This window comes from Pipistrellus kuhlii, unplaced genomic scaffold (genome assembly GCF_014108245.1).
Source record: "Pipistrellus kuhlii isolate mPipKuh1 unplaced genomic scaffold, mPipKuh1.p scaffold_m20_p_2, whole genome shotgun sequence".
Taxonomy (NCBI): domain Eukaryota; kingdom Metazoa; phylum Chordata; class Mammalia; order Chiroptera; family Vespertilionidae; genus Pipistrellus; species Pipistrellus kuhlii.
In genome coordinates this window covers 21,322,927-21,343,160 of record NW_023425515.1, presented here as the reverse complement: position 1 = coordinate 21,343,160, position 20,234 = coordinate 21,322,927, and positions in this window count along the sequence as shown.

Genomic DNA, 20,234 nt, shown 5'->3' with positions numbered 1-20,234 from the left:
GTTAAAACTAATTGGCAATGCTTTCAAGACTAGCTTGTTGTTGTTTTTTTTAAAGATCTTTAGATAGACTTGTTAGCAGCGAAAAGAGCTTCAAACTGCCCAGCAAGCAGATGGTTCAATATAAATAAATTGCATATTTGCCAAGCTGCATGCATTTTCTTGCTTTGTGGAAGCAGGGCAATTTTTTTGAAGAATCCAGTGCTTAAGAAATGAATACTGCATTTCATAATTTTAACAAAAAATAACATAATTGCAGACCCTTCTAAAGATAAATCAAGTGTATACTGAAGACTTTATCATGAAAAGGATGTGAATGTGTGAATGTCACATAGATATCAAGAGGTTCTGGAAGACTATGTGCAATCATTTCTTAGTACTTCACATATGCTTGGTTCTGAACTCTAGACTTATTGGTTAACTGAATACATAACTGACAAAAGGAAGCCATTGATTCTTAAGTTAACTACTGTTATTGATAAATGCATTGTACTACTCTGACTGGGAAAAGTTTGTACTGCTGTGCCAGGAAAAAGAACAGAGATAGGTACATGCTTCACAAGGCAGTGTTGAATAATTGTGGTGAGAGTGAGCATCCTTGTCTTGTTCATTGATACATCACATTTTAAAATAATAAAGGAGTATCCTGTAATCCTAAAAAAACATTCTTATATAAATAATTGAAAAATATTATCTTAGACATGAATATATGAGAAAAGATATGCATTTTAATGTAAAGTATTTGGCTGATTTAACACATTGTATAAATTTAATGTATTTGTTATTCTAATAATTAAAGATAAAATACATACATATAAGATATGTATATATATTAATATATGTGTTCATACATATCTGGGTACATACCCTATTTCCCTGAAAAGAAGACAGTGTCTTATATTATTTTTTGCTCCCAAAGATGTCCTAGGTCTTATTTTCAGGAGATGTCTTATTTTTCCATGAAGAAGAATACGAAGCACATTTATTGTTAAATGAAAATAAAGGAAATTTATTACCAGTATATGGTAAGGTAGAACGGTAGTTGTCAACACAAACCAGACAAACTGTGAATCCTACAGTATCAAGAATTTACTCATTTATTCAATGACAATCATGTCATCATCTTCTGGAACATCATCATAACAATCCAATTCCTGAATTTCCTGGTGAATTTCTTGTGACTCTATTTCTTTCAAAATCCATGGACCAAATCTCTCATGTTTAGCCTTGGGGGGGGACTTGTTTTCGGGGGGATGCCTTATATTTCACTCAGAAGGAAACCTGTAAATAGGTCTTATTTTCGGGGAAACAGGGTATTAAGTATGTAAGGGTTAACACATTAAGTATGTAAGGATTAAAATTACCTTAATATTGAGATAGATATCAGTATTTTATAATATATAAACAGTTCTGAAAGTTATCCTGATTTTTAAATAGTCTATCAATAACCAAACTTTTCTCAGAAGTGGTTGAACCAAACTTGCACATTGTGTTTAAGTAATGGTCAGAGTTGTTGAATATAAATGTTCATCACAGATGGTGGTAAGTTATGATTAATGACAATGCAGTTACTTGGTATAACTGGATATTAGGACTAAGCCACCAGCAAACTAAAATGACATCCTGACAATTTCTACACCTTAGACATGATCAACAATAGCTATTACAGCAATATTTAAACAATAATTCATTGCTAAAATGGTAATGCTGTTAAGTCTAGACAGTAAGTGGAATGTGATTGTGCAAGGCTATAAAATACCATGCCTTCAGTTGTTTTAGGAGTTATATGTCAAAAGATCAACTAAGATAATAGGGCCACAATTCTTACAGAATGCCAAATGATTTACAAAAATATTGGCATAAAATAGTTTATGTTCACATATGTTATTTCAATATTACTTCTGATGAAGAATTCTAATTGCATAATTTGGAAATATTGTTATCAATGAATGTTTTTGGTCTAAACTTTGTTTAAAATCTAGAAAGTAATTAAATAAAATATATATGTCATTACCTAGTTTATCATTACACCCTATGTTATTAGTCCAATAATTTAAAAAAGAAGTTCTCACTCAAAATATATAATTGAAGGAAAAGAAGAAAAGTGTTATGTGAGTGTACACTGTTAAAATGGTCATTTTACAAATTCTGAACTGCACTTAATTGTGCCAATCTCTAGTATAATAGTGATTGAGCTTCGGTAATAATCATGATCTTTTTCTTTAAGGCTTGATGCTGCCATCTCAGTTGGAAAGCATTACAGGTCATACCACTGCTTGGTCATGAGCCAGTATCACAAGCTCTTAGGGACTGTCCCCAGTCAATATCAAGTAGTCAACTTGAACTTTGCATTTTCAAAAAAACAAAAACAAAAACAGAAAAGAAAAAATTGAATCTATTACTTAAATTAACATAGAATGAAATATGTTATGCATAGGTGTTTATTACTTCATATCCGTGTTTATTTGATTTGGTTGATTGTTTTTGACAACAGGAAAGTATTTAAAGAAATTGCTCATGAAAAGAATTTTAGTTTGCTTAGTACTGGACCAAATTCTTGCAGTTTTCATCATGTATTCAGTCCCTCACTCCAGGAATCTGGCAATCATCTGAAAGCTATCTTTTACATATTAGCTCCATATCTGTTACCATATTTTGTAGATTTTGTCTTTCACATGTTTTCAAAGCCATTTTCTTCTTTCATATCGACTGCTAGTAATGTAGTAAAAACATGATGATAGCTCTTTATCTGTACAACTATAGCAGTCATAGATAGCTTTTCTTCCAGTCTCTATTCTAGTTTTATTCAATTACATTCTTTATATGTCCTCTATGGAGACTCACCTAAAACAGAACATTTGACATCTTTAAATGGTCTCCCATTACTTTGAACATGCTATACAATCAAGTCCCTTAGATTAGTGGTTTGAAAACTTTATTGTGCATATGAATCCTGTCGTGAACTTGATCGATTCATCTCACCTGCAAGATTATCCAGGGCCTAACCCTTAGGAAGTCTGATCCAGCAGGGTCTACATGAGATCAAGATTACATTTTAATTAGTATTCCTCTGTGTTACTTGGTATAACCTGGTTACCTTAGCCCTAATTATTTCTCACTACTCAGCATATTTTCAGCTTAATATTACAAAATTGTAGTACTCTTTTTCTTCATTCTGAGAGGTGCCAAGAGAAGTTCACAAATAAAAAGTATGTCAATAATAATAAGTGTTATAAAAAATTAAATGAAATAATGTCATAGAAAATTGGCAGGGCTGCTATACTTTTCTCATTTTGTTTTTTGTTTGTGTTTTTCTAGGGCTGCTATATTTTTTATACATGGTGGTCAGGAAAGGCATTTTGTGAAGGCGACTTCTGAATTGAGATCCTGATCATGTAAAGGAGAAAACCCTATTAATATTTATGTTAAGACCATTCTGGGCAAAGGAAAGACAGAGAGCTTGAACTCAAGTTTAAAGGAAAAGGGGTTGTTATAGGCACAGGCTGAGATGTAGGCAGGGACACCATCTTTTAGGGCTGGATAAAATAGATTACCAGCAAAGACCAACCAAGGTTGTTAGGTAAAAACGCATACTTCATAAACCTTACTGATTTTTTTTTTTTTTTTTTCTGAGAGGGAGAAACCCCATTTTAAAAACAATTTTCCAAAGGAAATATGACATGTCAAGTGATAAATAATTTAACTTTTCTTTTTCATAGAGGCTTGAGTGTCTCTCCAGCTTGAGCCATCAGCAGACTCACCGGGCTGGTTTAGACAGACTGCTAGGCCTCATCCCCACAGTCTTTGATTCAGGGATTTGGAGGTCGGACCTGATAATGTGCATTTCCAGTAAGTTCCCATGTGATGTTGATGCTGCTGGTGGAGGGACTACACTTTGAAAATCAGGACTGAATTGTTTTGGGCCAAGTGACAGCAAAGGCCAATTTTTAATTTCAATGTCTAAAGGTTGATTAGAAAGTAATTAAGCTGAAACCTAGGGGAAGAAAGGAAAATTTCTGGCAAAAAAATAGACTTACTGAAATCTTTCAGTGGCAGGAGACTGACTTCTCTTTTGAAGCTAGAAAAGGCTGGCAGTTTGGAGACTGTGTGAACAGTGAAAAGAAGGCAGTCAGAGCTCAAACACTGGCAGGAGACAGATCAAGGTGGAACAAGGTCCTTCAGGGCCCTGTAGGCTATGTTAATTAAGTCAATCCTTATTAAAAAACATATAAAAAAATCCATTGGGTGACTTTCAATGAGGAAATGATATTATTAGAAATATATTAAGTGGTTCAGGGAAAATTGAACCTTTTAGGGACAAGAAAATGAAAAAATAAAATAAAGGAGTGGGAAACATCAATTTCTGCCAAAGTGATAGTGATCTCATTTTCATATGTACCTATAAAAGGAGTATTAATAACAATAACTTACATTTTTGTAGTCCTCTAAACTTTGCAAACTATTTTCACATACAATTGTTCAACTGACATTACAATAATAAATTGAAGAAGATAGAAATTTGTAACTATCATGATAATATAAAGAAAAAAAATTATATAAAAAGGAAATGAATTCTTGACACTTTATCAAATAAAGTTAGGAGACATCTTGGAGACAACCTGAGGCTTAAATATAAAGTGAGTTCGGCTTTATCAGAGGATTAAGAGCACAAACTAGCCTGCAAACAGAAGATGGGAGCACCTCCAGGTAGAAACCACATGATATTGGTAATTCCCAAAGAAGCATTGGTATGTCTCCTCTATGATAATAGAAGTGTAGAGCAGACATCCTTTCAGACATTCTCCTGGATGAGCTTCCGGACCAAGCCTGGATTGCAAGGGAAGCCCAAGTCCCAGGTGCCAGAGAGAATCACGTGTTCCGTGTGCTTGAGCAAAGTCTGGGTCCTGGGTGCCAGGGGGAAGCCAGTGCCAGCAGATAGGGGGAGAAAGGCCTACTCTTGCACAGATTTTGTGCACCAGGCCTCTAGTGTCATATAAGTTAATTTGATATATCTTATAATAGGGAATTGGTGAAAGGTAAAAGAAAGATGGCCAAGTATAATGAGACACATTTTATTGTGTGCATACATTCAAGTATATTTGTCACAGATTTATTAAAGCATGATATTCCTTGAGAGGAAAAAGGCAGTGTTTTTTTGTTTTTTTGTTTTTTTGGGGGGTGTTTTTGTTTGTTTTTTTGTTTGTTTGTTTGATTTTTTGTAAAAGAGCATAAAAATAAACCAAAAGAACCACAAGTTCATATTAGGTTGGTTGACATAATCCTGTGTTTGCATATTTCTAATATATCCATCATTCATTTATTAAGTACATGTCTTTTCAAAGCCATAAGAAAAAGATAACATTGAAAAAGAAAAAAAAATACCTAAGTAGAAAACATTACATGCCTTTTTATTATGTTTTAATTCATATTGTTGGAATCACCAATATTGTGTTGTTTTGATTCATAGGTGCTCCCACCCTCTGTGGGCTGGTTTGTGCTGTTAATCCCCTGATAAATCTGAATTCATTACCTTGGGAAATACTTTCGTGTTATGCCACTTATATAATATTCTGGCCTGACATGATCTTCACACATACACCCAAACACACATATAGTTACCACTCATATGCATCCACATTCACTATTGTGTCTGAATTGCTTCTTTTGTATAGGAAAACATAATCAGATTAAATCAAAACTAATATCCCCAAAAGAGCAAAGAAAGGGAGAAATAGAGAAAATGGCTCATTTTAAAAATATCACGAGCAATTTGATGTTTAAAGAATAAGGTAATTTACTGCTATTGAGGATTAGAGATATTGCTGCCTAATGTTTTAATATTAGGGAACTATACCATTTGGGCATAGATCACTTGCCTTATATAGAAGGAAAAACAGTTACGTACTCATGTCCCAAAAGAACCTAAAGTTGGATTAACCTACTCACACAAGTTTTATCAGCATGTTCTTAATAGGAATTTATAGGCTTCACTCTTCTCAATATCAGACTCTGAATCCATCTTGTGATTTGGAGTCCATTTATAAGGGTGTTAGGTTTTGTGGTGAGGGCAATACTCTCCTAATTTCTAGTCAAGCTGCTTACTCAAGACTGGTTAACATAGTTCTCCATCATATCAGCTCCACAAAACACAAATCAAGATCTAAAAAGTGACACAGGTTGATCTATCTATTTGGGATAAAAAAGTGATTAGCAAAAGTTTATGTGGCCTAATACAGGGCAGAGCAAAAGTAGGTTTGCAATTGTCCATATGGGAAATGATTCAGCAATTAATAATAACACAAAAATAAATCCTGTGTGTTGCATACTTACAATGTAAATCTACTTTTCCTCACCCTGTTTTTACCAGGGCACATAGACCTATCCCCAATTTTTTCTTTTTATTTCTATGTCAATTGTGATGGATTGCATTTTGCAAAGGGAGCAATGGCAATCGAGACATTTCATATGTTCTTCTTCAATGTGACTCTGCAATTTTCCCATTAAAGGAGTTTATTTCCTTTTTTATTTTTTATTATGACAAGAGTATGATGTAGATTTTGACTGCTTTGATCATTAGAATAAGTCAGGAGTGGTGGCATGCCTTATAGAGCCCTTTATTGGCCTGATAGCAAGCATCTGCTGCTGCCTGGCCCATGAGACACCTATTCTTGGGATGCTGTCACTCAAAAACCAACCACCATGAGAGGAGAATCCTAAGCCCTGTGACAAGGTCACATAGAGGAGCTCTAGTCTGCAACCCACCTCAGTTCCCGGCCAACAACCAGAAACAACTGTCACTAGATTTGCTGGCCATTTCCTTTGATTGGACCATTTTTGGAGATTGCAATGGAGAATCATTCACCTGAGCCCATTCAACCCAATAAACTATGAGATGTGATATTTTTAATATTTTCGTTGCTTCAAGCCACTTAAACTTGGGCCATTTGTTAGATAGAAATAAATAAATAAATAGCAACAAACACCGCAGGCTGGAAATTTATAAGTCCCTCATTAAATGAGTTAATAAAATAGCCCACATAAGTCTCTGGAACATTTTTATGGCTTTGGAATGCAGAATATTATATTATGTACACTATTCTGGATGATACTAGTTGTGAGCATGCAAACTAACTAGCTCAAAACTCTGGGTGTCTGGTCTGCTGAATGCTTAGCCTTCTAGATACATGCAGATGAAGATAAAATAAAACTTAAAAAAAAAAAGGAAAAGTGAATGAAATGTGTCTATCTTTTAGAAATATCTCTAGCCCCTCTTCCCAGTTTCTCTTGTAAAAGGCACATGCCTTTACCCTTCAAAGTATTGTATAACATCTGCTTTATGTTAGCCAAGGCTTTCTAAATAAACTCATCTCTTGATTTTTTGAGTAAAAATGTTGGGCCCTTCTGATCTGCCTTAAATCATTCTTCCAATGATTAGACTTTCTTCTGTCTTAAACCAAAGCTTTTGCCAGTCTATAAATACATTAAACAATTTTTAGAATTTAAAACAAATGTGAATTATTGTTAGAAAATATTAATTCAGCTCAATGTTTCTGACAGTAGCCTGTTGTCTTATTAAATAAAACATATACTATCTCCATCACCCCCAGAAAAGCACAAGGAGAGGTTAAGGAAATGGCTTCCAAGTTATTCTTTTAATGACTTTCCCCCTCTTCACTGCAGTGAATTTGGATTAAATTTCCCTGCAGATGACTAGGTTCATGAAATTTCTTGAATTATTATTCATAATAGAGGCTGCATTAAAATGTTTTTTCTCATTTATGAAGCTCTAAAAACTCAATGATCACATTAGAACTTTTCTAATAAAAAATTTCTCCATTAAACATATTCCATAAATTATGACACATTTTTTTTCAATAACAAGAGATAGTGATAACTAATTACAAAAGAGACTTTGTCAAGGAGGTAAATCATAATAAGTAACGGTGGCAATTTCAGTTCTCTTCTTTTTAAAATGGTAGAAAATTATCAATAAATTACATTGATAAAATGTTATCAATAAAAATAGAATACATCTTATATTTTGGCAAATTTAAGATAGCCATCTAAAGTATAGTTAGCTGCTTCATTTTAAATATTTTAGGGGTTTTATTTCATTTTTGTTGATATACTTCAAAAAACCAGGAGATTAATAAATAATGTAATCTGGGCCGTGGATGCAATACAATTATTACAAGCTATTGGAGAAATACAGCTATGGAATTATAAGACACAAGAGAGAAGAAAAGATTTCTAAAATACAAGATGGGTGATTATATCATAATAAATGTTCTAAAATAAAATTACCTTAGGGGTAGAATATAGATGTTATTCTTTTTTAAAAGGCCAATAAAATGCTCTTTTTTTTGGCTTAGTATCCAATTATTTGTTATAACCATCTGGAATTTGAACACATTCCATATCTGACTATTTCCACAGGAATAATTATTGGATAGTATTGGTGCCCCTGAGGTATTTTAACACTCACATACATCTGAAAAGTATTCCAATAAGCTATTGAAATTAACCTGATCAAGGCAGCTAAGCATATTTTATTTGCCATTTGAAAAGAATTATCATAAGTAACAGGGTAAAACCAGATTCCATTTTAGAAAACTTATGTTTAAAATGCTTGGAATTTATAGTGCAAATGCATTGTACTGTCACACTGTATTTAATATCCATTTATCTATACTCAGTTACAAATTAAGTAGACACTTTAGAGTACATTATGGATTTTGTTAGCATGTTGACTCTAAGTGCCTCTGGCTTTCCATATTGTTCACAGAAAAATAATACAACAATATTTCATCAGCCTGGCCAGCATGGCTCAGTTATTAAGTGTTGACCTATGAACCAGGAGGTCATGGTTGGATTCTGGGTCAGGGCATATACCCAGGTTGCAGGCTGGATCTCTAGTTTGGGGTGTGCAGCAGATCAATGATTCTTTCAATCATTGATGTCTCTATCTCTCTATCCCTCAACCTTCCTTTCTGAAATCAATAAAAAATATATTAAATATTTCTGTCAGCTGAAGCTTGGCTCAGTGGATAGAGCATCAGCCTGTGGACTGAAAGGTCCCAGATTTGACTCCAGTCAAGGGCATGCACCTTGGTTGCGGGCACATCCCCAGTGAGGGGTGTGCAGGAGGCAGCTGATCGATGTTTCTAACTCTCTGTCCCTTTTTCTTCCTCTGTGAAAAATCAATAAACTATATTAAAAAAATAAAAATAAAAATATGTTGATCAGTGGACCTTTTCAATCTCTAGCTGCCTATAATTATGAATAAGCAAATTATAATACAATTAAAATATTTTAAAAACTTTATTGTGGACTGTATGAAATTTTAAAATATTTTCATCAACAGCACTCATTATTTTTTATCAAACTCTATTTTAACATAAGGATAAGAGATTGAAGTCTTCATATTAATGTTATAGAAACTACTGTTTGCTGCCCTATATAGATGGAATAGAAAAGGGCCAAAGTAAGAAAGTAGATCATATAAAATGTTATTTTATTAACTTAATAATAACCTAAGCCAATGCAATGGTAATAGAGATTCAAATGCAGGGAAGAATTTGTAATTATTAGGGTATAGAATTGGACCATTAGTACATAGGATGGACAAGATCAATTGACAGAGCTCTCTGAATACTTTGTAAACTAATCAGATAAAAATACTTTTAGCGTAATAAAATAATTAAAGTCAGTTCTTCTCTAAAAGCTATACATATTTCTGACTCCCAAATAGTAAAGAGTGTTGATAAGAAAAATGCTAAAATGCAAAAATAAAAATAAAGAATCTCCCCTATTTAAACAGTTGTAGTCTGAGTCTAAGATTGAACTTTAATGGTTAAGATTAGATATTTGCTGTAATTTCTTAAAATTTAATAAATGTGATCAAACACATGCATTCATTGAACATTAAAATTATAGTGTCCAAGGTCGTGCTGGATAAGATCTGGACCCATGAGAAAAAAGGGACCCAAGAAGTGCTCCTGTTCGAGGAGGACCCTGACCAGGGCATTATGGACATTTCAGGAATGCAGCTTTGGAAAAGCAGTGTTGAAATACAAGTTCTCAGCTAAAGAATAGTAGAAAATTTTGGTCAAAATTCTTTATATTTTAAATTTTGAAGTCTTGAGTAAGACAATTAAAAAATATGTCCCTGCCCTGGTCAGTATTGCTCAGTGGGGTGGAGTGTCATCCCACACATCAAAAAGGTTGCAGGTTCGATTCCTGGTCAGAGCACATACCGTATTTTTCGGACCATAAGACGCTCCGGACCATAAGACGCACCAGTTTTTAGAGAAGGGAAATGAAGAAAAAAAGATTCTGAAACAAATAGTGTCCTAAAATATTTTATGTGCATTAAAACCCAACATCACAGTCATAAACACATGTAATCAACCCTGTAAAGTAAACGGCAGCATTTAGAACCATTTTAGAGCTGGGCAAGCACACAGAGACCACACAGAGCTGGGCAAGTAAAAAATATATTTTTTTAAAGTATATGTGTAGGCTATATTTGGACCATAAGACGCAGGGACTTTTCCCCCCCACTTCTGGGGGGAAAAAAGTGCGTCTTATGGTCCGAAAAATACGGTACCTAAGTTCCAGGTTTGGTCCAGGTTGGGATGCACAGGGGAGGCAAACAATCTCTCTCTCTCTCTCTCTCTCTCTCTCTCTCTCTCTCTCTCTCTCTCTCTCTCCCCCTTTCTTTTTTCCTTCCTCCTTCCCTCCCTCCCTCCCTCTCTGTTCCTCTTTCACTCTTCCTCTTTCCCTTTCTTTCTCTTTGTTTTCTCTCCCTCTCTCCCCTTTCCCTTATTATAAATCAATGAAACATATCCTCATGTGATTTTAAAAAAATAAATTCCTTAGGGTATGGTATGAATTGCAAACAAAATCTGGATAAAAATAAAAATTTGCAAACAAAATCTGGGGAAAAAAAATTGGTTGTCATGATAGGATGCTATCCTGAGCTTAAATCTGATTTTCTCAGAATTTGAGAGTAAGTTAAGAAAATTATTGTTTGAAAAAAAATAGAAATTCTCTCTTCCGCAAGGTGGACTAATGTTAAATTCACGTGATTTCATTTTCTATAATTATACCTGACATCATGTTCCTCAAATGTCTATCCATTTAAAAAACCCAGACCAAATTAAGACTTTGGAAAAGCCAATGGAATTAAAGCTATTCTCTTCTCTTCTGTTGAGTAATATAAGTTACATGGGATAGGGGAAACTGGGAGTTCATGAAAACATATTTTTATTTACAAAATTCTTAAGAAGAAAATGCAATTAGAATACAATTATTAGGAATTTTAAATAGGGAATTTTAATTTTCAAAGCATCTGAGTTGTCAAAGAATAAAACAAAAACAATTAGCCAGAACCGGTTTAGCTCAATGGATAGAGCGTCGGCTTGGGGACTGAAGGGACCCGGGTTCGATTCCGGTCAAGGGCATGTACCTTGGTTGCGGGCATATCCCCAGTAGGGGGTGTGCAAGAGGCAACTGATCGATGACTCTCTCTCATTGATGTTTCTAACTCTCTATCTCTCTCCCATCATCTCTGTACAAAATCAATAAAATATATTAAAAAAAACAACAACAATTATATAATACAGATAAAAGTGATTGAATCTTTCCACCTATTTGTTATTGAAAATTGCATAATTTAAAACTAATTTTGTGATTTTGAATACATTGATTAAGGACAAAAGCTTCATTATATAATTTGCAAAAGATTACATTTATAGTGATGATTCTAATTTAATTGTAGAAACAATTAATTGTTTTTTTGGATAATTCTTTGTTATGTGGCAATGCTAATTACCTAATTTAAATAAAATATGTAAAGAATGTTTTAACAAAATTATACATGACTGCTTCTCTGAAGTTAAAATCAGGCAATATTCATTGTTTCAGCATTAATTGATAATTTGAAAGATCTCATATTACTCTACCTGAATTCCTTCATTGTGTTGTTATTAGGACTCATTAGTCACTGCCTCTTTTACCAGAAGCATATAATCTCTGGTTTGCCTCAATCCTGCACCCTGCACCCCTCCCCAGATGCTTACATGTTACGCCACCTTAAGTATTTGAGCTTGATTTTTTTCTTATGTATAGGCGGGCACATTGATAATATTGGGTTCATGATTATATATATATTATATATATATATATAATATATATATATATTATATATATATATATATAGAGAGAGATATGATAGGATAAATATAGATGATATAGATAGATATAGATGATATAGATTAGATAGAGATAGGAGATAGAGATAGATATAGATGTAGATATAGATAATAGATATATTTGACATAACTTACATTTCTACAATTGATGATAATGTAAATGGGTTGAATAAATTCAAACTCTTTATATAAAACAAAGGATATAATTTAACTTTAAGAAAATGCTTTGCATATTTCCTACATACTTATAAATATGTTAAAACTGAAACTCATGCAATTCAGGAAGCATTTATTAATTCCTATTAGTGCAGAGCCTGGTGGTGAGTTCTTTCATGTGGATCCTGATCTCCAAAAGCTCATGTTTTGTGTGTAAGAGATCTGCATGTATGACTATGAAACAAAGCAAAATTTTAAACACACACACATAATTGCTAAATATCAGTGGGCTTGAAAATGATCATTTTATTCAGAGGAATTAGAGAAGATTTTGTTTACAAGGTGACAACCTTTCTCTTAGAACAGGAACAGGATTTTATGTCTTGAAGATAGTGATAGGTAAGAAAAACTGAGCAAAGGATAATAATGCAGAACCACCATATATTTTGGAGATGGTATTATTGTTTGTCTTTTACAAAGAGATGCGTCAGAAAGGGAAAAAAAAGTGAGTGGAGCCAGAACACAGAAAACGTGACACCTAATTTCCATGGTGCATCCATTAGAATAGGTTAAATTACGTTGTATAACAAACAACTGAGCGCTTAAACTTAGCAGCTTAAATAACACTGTGTTTTGTGTGTGTGCGTGTGTTTTATGCATGTATGGTTTACCAGAGGTTTTGTTTCGTGTCTTAGCCAATTTTGGAAAGCCGTCTCCTGTACCATCTGTCATCTAGACTTTTGCTGGTCACCAAGGAAAGAGAAAGGAACACAGTGAATCACTTACTGATTCTTAAAAGATTCCATCACTCTCACTCAGCATTCATTAAGCAAAGCCGGTCATAAGACCACAGCTAACTGTTGAGAGACAACAGTTCCATTTCTTTATGTGAGCTAAGGGATTTACAGCTAAATTAAGGATGTCAGTATAAAACATTCCAGTAAGCTTTAGAGAGGTGTCAGGGTAGTAAAAATAGACATTTTCTTCCATTTGTAGAGAAGAACAGGTTATCTTTCAGAATTAAGATAAAATATCTCTCTCTCTCTCTCTCTCTCTCTCTCTCTCTCTCTCTCTCTCTCTCTCTCTCTCTCTCTCTCCCCAAAGGTAGGTCTGGTACCAGCACCACCCTTCATACTAGAGGTGGGGAACATCTGGTTTGCAAAATTATTTGGTCTGACCCTGTAGACTCTACAGTGTAGAGGCATTAGGGGTGAGTTAATGAAATGTTTGGCCTAATATAGCAGACTAATTTTAAGTTAATAATTCTGTATGGCCCTGAAATGATGTTATAAATATCCAAATGGCCCTTGGGAAAAAAAAAAAAAAAGGCTCCACACCCCTACTCTACAACATCAAAGTCTCCAAAACTCCACATTCCAATCCCATCTTGCATTACAAAACATGTGCAAATACCATCTAGCCCGCACCATGATTCCCTGCATGGATGGGGCATTGGGACATGCTATGATATTACTTTTGGCTTTTGCTGCTTTTTCATTGGTAATAAACTCTTTGTCTCTAACCTGGAAGCCTCAGATTTTCTGTCAGCCACTAACTTTTCTGGCAAATAAAGCAAAATCTCCAAAACTTCTCATTCAACTATCACTAACTTCATGTTCCTAGAAATGAGAGCGCTAGGAATAGCAGTAAACCACTGGAAGAACTGTGACACATGGTAAAGAAAGTGGGTTTGATTTCTGTTTATCACTATTACATTTTAATTTATTGATTTTATAAAGAGGAGATGGCTAGAAAGAATTTTTTTTTTTTTTTTTTTTTTTTTTTTTTTTTTTTTTTTTTTTTTTTTTTACCATAGTGGTGAATTATTCTCTGCACCACATCATATGTATTCATATGTATTCATTGGATGCTTTTTGTATGTGCTATGACTGGAGACCAAACCCACAAGCTTAGTGTATCAGGATAATGCTTTAATCAACAGAGCTACCATACCAGGGCTTGATTTATCACTATCTCATGGAAGGCATCCAATTATAGTAACCTGTATTTCACATCCAAATAAGGGTGGTTAGGGGCTCTGAGCTCTGTTCCTAAGTGAAGCCTGTAAATCACAAAGACAAAAGTAAGTGTACTCATTAAATTATGATAAAGGATATGAAATAAGTAACAATATGGTTCAACTGAATATACTGTGTTGAATAAACCCAATAGTGGTCCCAGGTTTTTGAAGACTGATTTAAATCTGTTTGTTTTCTTCAGTGTTTGGCCATTTCTTTTCTTTTTCTTTCTTTTTTTTTTTTTTAATGAATCCCTTTTCTTTCAAACTCTTTCTATGGATATTTTAAAAAATTCTTCACCCAAGGGTATGTTGAGAGAGAGAAAGAGAGATATTGTTCAGTTGCCACCTATAATTGTCCTGACTAGGGATCAAACCTGCAACCTAGAACCTAGGTATGTGTTCTCACCTAGAATCAAACCTATAACCTTTTGGTATTTGAGAAGTTGCTCTAACCAACTAAGCCACATGGCTAGGGATCTGTGGACATTTTTAAAACCTTGTTTGAGAATATTTTCCTCAAGAGATAACTTGATTTTGCTTCTACCATACAGCGGTGGTACTAAAAACTCAAGATTATTTTCAACGTCATTGTATACCTGGGCTTTTGTTGCATTTTTTAAATAAAGTATTTTAGGATATTTTAGAATCACAGAAAAGATGCAAATATAGTAATGAGAGTCTCCATGGAGCTTCAGTTATTATCCTCATTAGTAACATCTTGTATGTTAGAATGGTCAATTAGTTCCAACTAAGAAGCCGCCATTGATACATTATTATATCCCAGGCTTTATTTACTGGTAGATGTTCCTAGTGTGATTACTAATACCCGTTTTGTTTTGTTTTTTAGTTTTTTTTTCTTTTCCTGTGTCCCACCCAAGACAACACACTGCATTTACTTTCCATATCTCCTCCACCTCCTCTGATGGATGGCAGGTTCCCAATCTTGCTCTGGTTGGGAGGATTTGGCTACTTTTAGGATTACTGGTCAGATATTATGTAATGTTTCTCAATTTGTACTTGGATATTTTCCTCATGATTAGGCTGGGTTTGAGGAAAAATAACCACAGTGGTGAATTGCCCTTTGCCCCACATCATATGATGGGCAATGATGTACCTTAATACTAATGTGCCCTTTCATTCATTTTAGTTTAGTTTAGTTTTGTTTTTAGGTAGAATGCATTTAGGTCTCAAATCTATGTGATGAAGTGATTAACATTAATAATTCTTAAGAGATTTCCCTTTTTTATTTTACTTTTTCCTTTTCTCTCAAATCCAAAGGTAGATACAAAAGTAACTCCACGCTAGAACTTACCTATCTTTATTTTTATTTTATTTTACAATTTAAAGAAAAATGAGATAACATTTTTAAAGTTATTTTTCCTTTGGAAACTTAGAATTTAAAATGGGATCTCTAAATATATGAATTTTATGATGCATATTAGAGAAATAGTCATTAGCAATTTCCCCGGGACCAGGGATAAAAAGGATATATTTTATAGCTTCTTATGACTTGGAGTATAGAACATTCATTTAAACTAATATACATGCAGAATAAATAATTAGGATGAAACTAAAATAAATCTACTTTAAAAACCTTTGATTCTTATCTGTTTAGTATCCCTTACTAATTACTTGTTAAGAAAGTTTGTAAATCTGTCCTTATAGAAATGTGCTATTAATGTAAAGTAACTGATATCTTAGTAAATGAGAAAAATAGTTGGTTAGGAGCAAAAAACAATATGTCATTTTGACCACAATCAGTTTGGTAACGTATGTATTAAAATACACATCCATGTAATCATTGTGTGATCTTTCCAGATATTTCCTAACCTATTACTACTCATATTTTAGAGATGCAAAAATAGTTTTCCAGGTGCAGGTAATGACCTATGACTATTCCTAAGATCTTTCTGTTTGGATCTGTAGCTTCTATACCAATGAAAAGTGAAGAATGGAAAATGACCTCATTATTTTTATGCAGTGCAATGATTGTTTTTTTCTATAGCCTTATCATCATGTTTTGCATAAAATATCTATTTTTCTTTAGCTGAATATTTATATTTTCTTTGCTTAAAAAAATGGCTGTTTTACCTTGATTCTTTCATTCATAAACAGAGTTTATATAGAATATATTTTTTAAAGGACCACCATCAATGCAGACAGAAATTAAGCAAATAACCTAAATAAAAGAAACACTAAACAATTTGTCAAGATAAAACAAACAAACAAACAAAAAAATCCTAATCATGGTTATTCAAAATTGTAATGAGGCATGGCTTATTAAGTACTTTGGTTCCTGGTTCTAAATATTATTTTTTATTTATTTATCTAAACACAAGATTCTTTTTCTTTTTTAAAAAAATATATTTTATTGATATTTTACAGAGAGGAAGAGGGAGAGATTGAGAGCTAGGAACGTCGATGAGAGAGAAGCATCGACCAGCTGCCTCTTGCACACCCCCTACTGGGGATATGCCCGCAACCAAGGTACATGCCCTTGTCTGGAATCGAACCTGGGACCTTTCAGTCCCCAAGCCGATGCTCTATCCATTGAGCCAAACCGGTTTCGGCGGTTCTAATTATTATTGATGTAATAACATTTAAAAAAAATAAAGATGCTAAATATAAGACCACATGTTTCTACTATTACATGTGAATAGGATTGAAGTTAATTAAACTCCCCCAAAACTTTAACTACTAACAGCCTATTGTTGAACCTACCTGTTGACCTGGAGCCTTACCACTAACAAACAGTTGATTAACACATATTTTGTATGCTACATGTGTTACATGCCATAAGATCACAATGAAGCGAGCTAGCTAAAAGAGAATATAAAGAAAATCATAAGAAGAGAAAATACATTTAGATTATTTATTTTAAAAAATCTGCTCTTAAGTGGGACTGAACAGTTCAAACTTGTGTTATTTAAAGGTCAAACTGTCTTCCAAGTAAGACAAGTGTAATTGACCTTTACAGCAAATACTGTCTCGCCATATTTTAAGGAATACCATAAGCAGTATCAAGATGGGGATTTTTGAAATAGTTCATTTAAAAAATTCTCATTCCAAACTGTGATTGTCCATTGCTTGTGATCAGGGAAGGGTGCAGCTTTCCCCTGCGTTTGCAGGATTCAACACCAGGAGCAATAATATGTTCTTTAGAAGTCCCTTTGAATTTAGACATTTTCAGCATGTTGGGATTATATATCAATAGATTTCATGAAAAGATCATTTGCCATTTCTAAGAATACCTTTCTAAAAAGAAGAGAATTAAACAGGCAGAGAGAGAGAGAGGAAAGGGCTTAAGAATTTTCATTACAATAAGTGGTATTACAATTGGAAACCAGAAATGTGAGTAAAATTAGTAGGGATAGACAAGCCAATTCTGGATTGTGTGTGTGTGTGTGTGTGTGTGTGTGAGAGAGAGAGAGAGAGAGAGAGAGAGAGAGAGAGAGAGAGAGAGAGAGAGAGAGAGAGAAGAAAACTTGGTAAGTAGGTACTGATCTTAGATATTACAGAAAGCATACTTTTATTTTCTGTTAATGCTATTGGCAAGCTTCTACAGAGGTATGGTGGACAGTATTCCCTTTAGAAGTGGTTACTTACTAAACAAATTTATGAGGGTTCACTGGGTTATATATTTAGATAAATTCTTATACCATCAAAATTTGTTCAGTAATAAAGCATTGGTAAAATCCTCTGTGTCAAATTCTTTGTGCCTGATCCCTATGTCCATCTTTCATCATAGTTTAATAAAATAATTTCTTTATAAATATATTGTGCACTCAATAGTTAAAGAAAGGCCAGGGGGTAATTAAATGAAACCTTACAATGTTTTCCAAATTGTAATGATTTTGCAGATGACACAGCTCTGAAATAGGGTAAATTTTTATTGTACTAAAAACACGTATTAAATTTACCATCTTAATTACTGTAAATGAAAAGTTCAATAGGGTTAAGTACCCTTACATAGTTGCACAACAGATCTTGAAATGTTTTCAAATAAACTAGCTAGCTAGCTAGCAAGAGCCTCTTGATTTTTCAATTGACTATTTGTTAGCCTTAGAGCTTTTGACTTGTACGTGATGGCATGGCTGGTTTTAATGCCCCAGAATCCCATATTTGGTGCTGGATAATGCCCAGAAGGAAGTGGTTGACATTAAACATGTTTATACCAACCACATTCTCAAAAAGTATTTTATGAAAAGCTGAGTTTCCAAAGAGTAAATATTTTATCCTTATTGTATTACTCAAACACTGCTTAGTAGGATTATAAATTAGTGTAACTTTTCTGGAAGTGGCTTGGTAATAACATATCAAAACCTTTTACTGGATTTACATATTTAATCCAGGTATTCCCTTTGGCAAAATGATCCTAAGGAAATAAATTTTGGGAAAAATATGCAATGATGAAATCAACTGAAAATTTTAGTTACACTATTGTTTGTAAAAATTGAGAAGTTTAAAATACCCTAACTAGTCTATCAATAGGGGATTGACTAAATAACTTTTGCTAAATTCTTAATAAAAAGAAAACATTTTTATTTTCTTACAATGCAAATCCACTAGCCACTAATTCTGCTTCCTCACTAGCACTTGCTAATCATCTTTCTATTTTTCTGTTACTGTGATTTTGACTACATTAGATATATTAAATAAGTGGTATATACAGTATTTGTGCTGTGGTGACTGACTTATTTTTTCTTAAATTCCCTTAAAATCCATTCATGTTGTAGCATATGACAGAAGTCCTTCTTTTTAAGCCTGTACAATATTGTGTTGTATTATATACAATGCTTTCTTTATCCATCCATTAATTAATAGAAATTTGGGTTGCTTTCACCTCTTGGCTATTGTGGAAAAAATACACACACATGTGATGAATATGGGTGTTATGGGTCTTTGTAATATTGCTTTGTAATATTGTAAATATGGGTCTTTGTAAAATATCTATGTAAATTGCTTTGAGTTATTTTGGATGTATGGATGTAAATCAAAAAGTGGGAATGCTGGATCATATGATGATTCTATTTTTAATTTTCTGAGGAACCCACAAACTGTTTTTCATAACAACTGCACCATTTTACATTCCAAAAAGTGGTCAAGGGTGTCAACTTCTCTACATTCTTATCATCACTTTATTTTCTATTGTTTTGATAGTGACCATCCTGACGTGTTTGAGGTAGTATCTCATTATGGCTTTGATTTGGATTTCCCTAGTGATCGTGGATGTTGAACATTTTTTCATGTGCTTATTAGTCATTTGTATATCTTATTTGGAAAAATATCTATTAGGCCCTTTGACTATTTTTAGATAAGGTTATTAGTCTTTTGTTGTTCAGTTGTAGAAGTTGTTAATATACTCTGGATCTTAAGACCTCATCAAAGATGCTATGTAATGATTTTTCCCATTCCACAGGTCACCTTTTCACTGTGCTGTTTCCTTGTCACATTGAATTCCCTTTTGCCTTTTTTTTTTTTTTTTATATATTGTTGCCTATGTTTTTGTTGTCATAATCAAGAACTCATTGCCAAATCTAACATCATGAATCTTTCCCTAAGTTTTCTTCCAGCAATATAGGTCTCATATTTAGTTTTTTAATCCACTTGAATGAATTTTTGTATATCATGTAAGATAAGATTTGAACTTCATTCTTTTGTGTGTAGGCATATTATTTGCTTTTAAAAGTACTTGATTTTATTGAAGACCTTTAAATCTCTAAAAAACAGAGGTCCAAAAATGTTGGATCAAGAGTTGTATCTAGTTGATGTATCTTTTATATCCCCTCCCTTTACCAGAGGGTATTTAAAAATATTCTCTCCTGGGTAAAGATACAGGTTTCTAG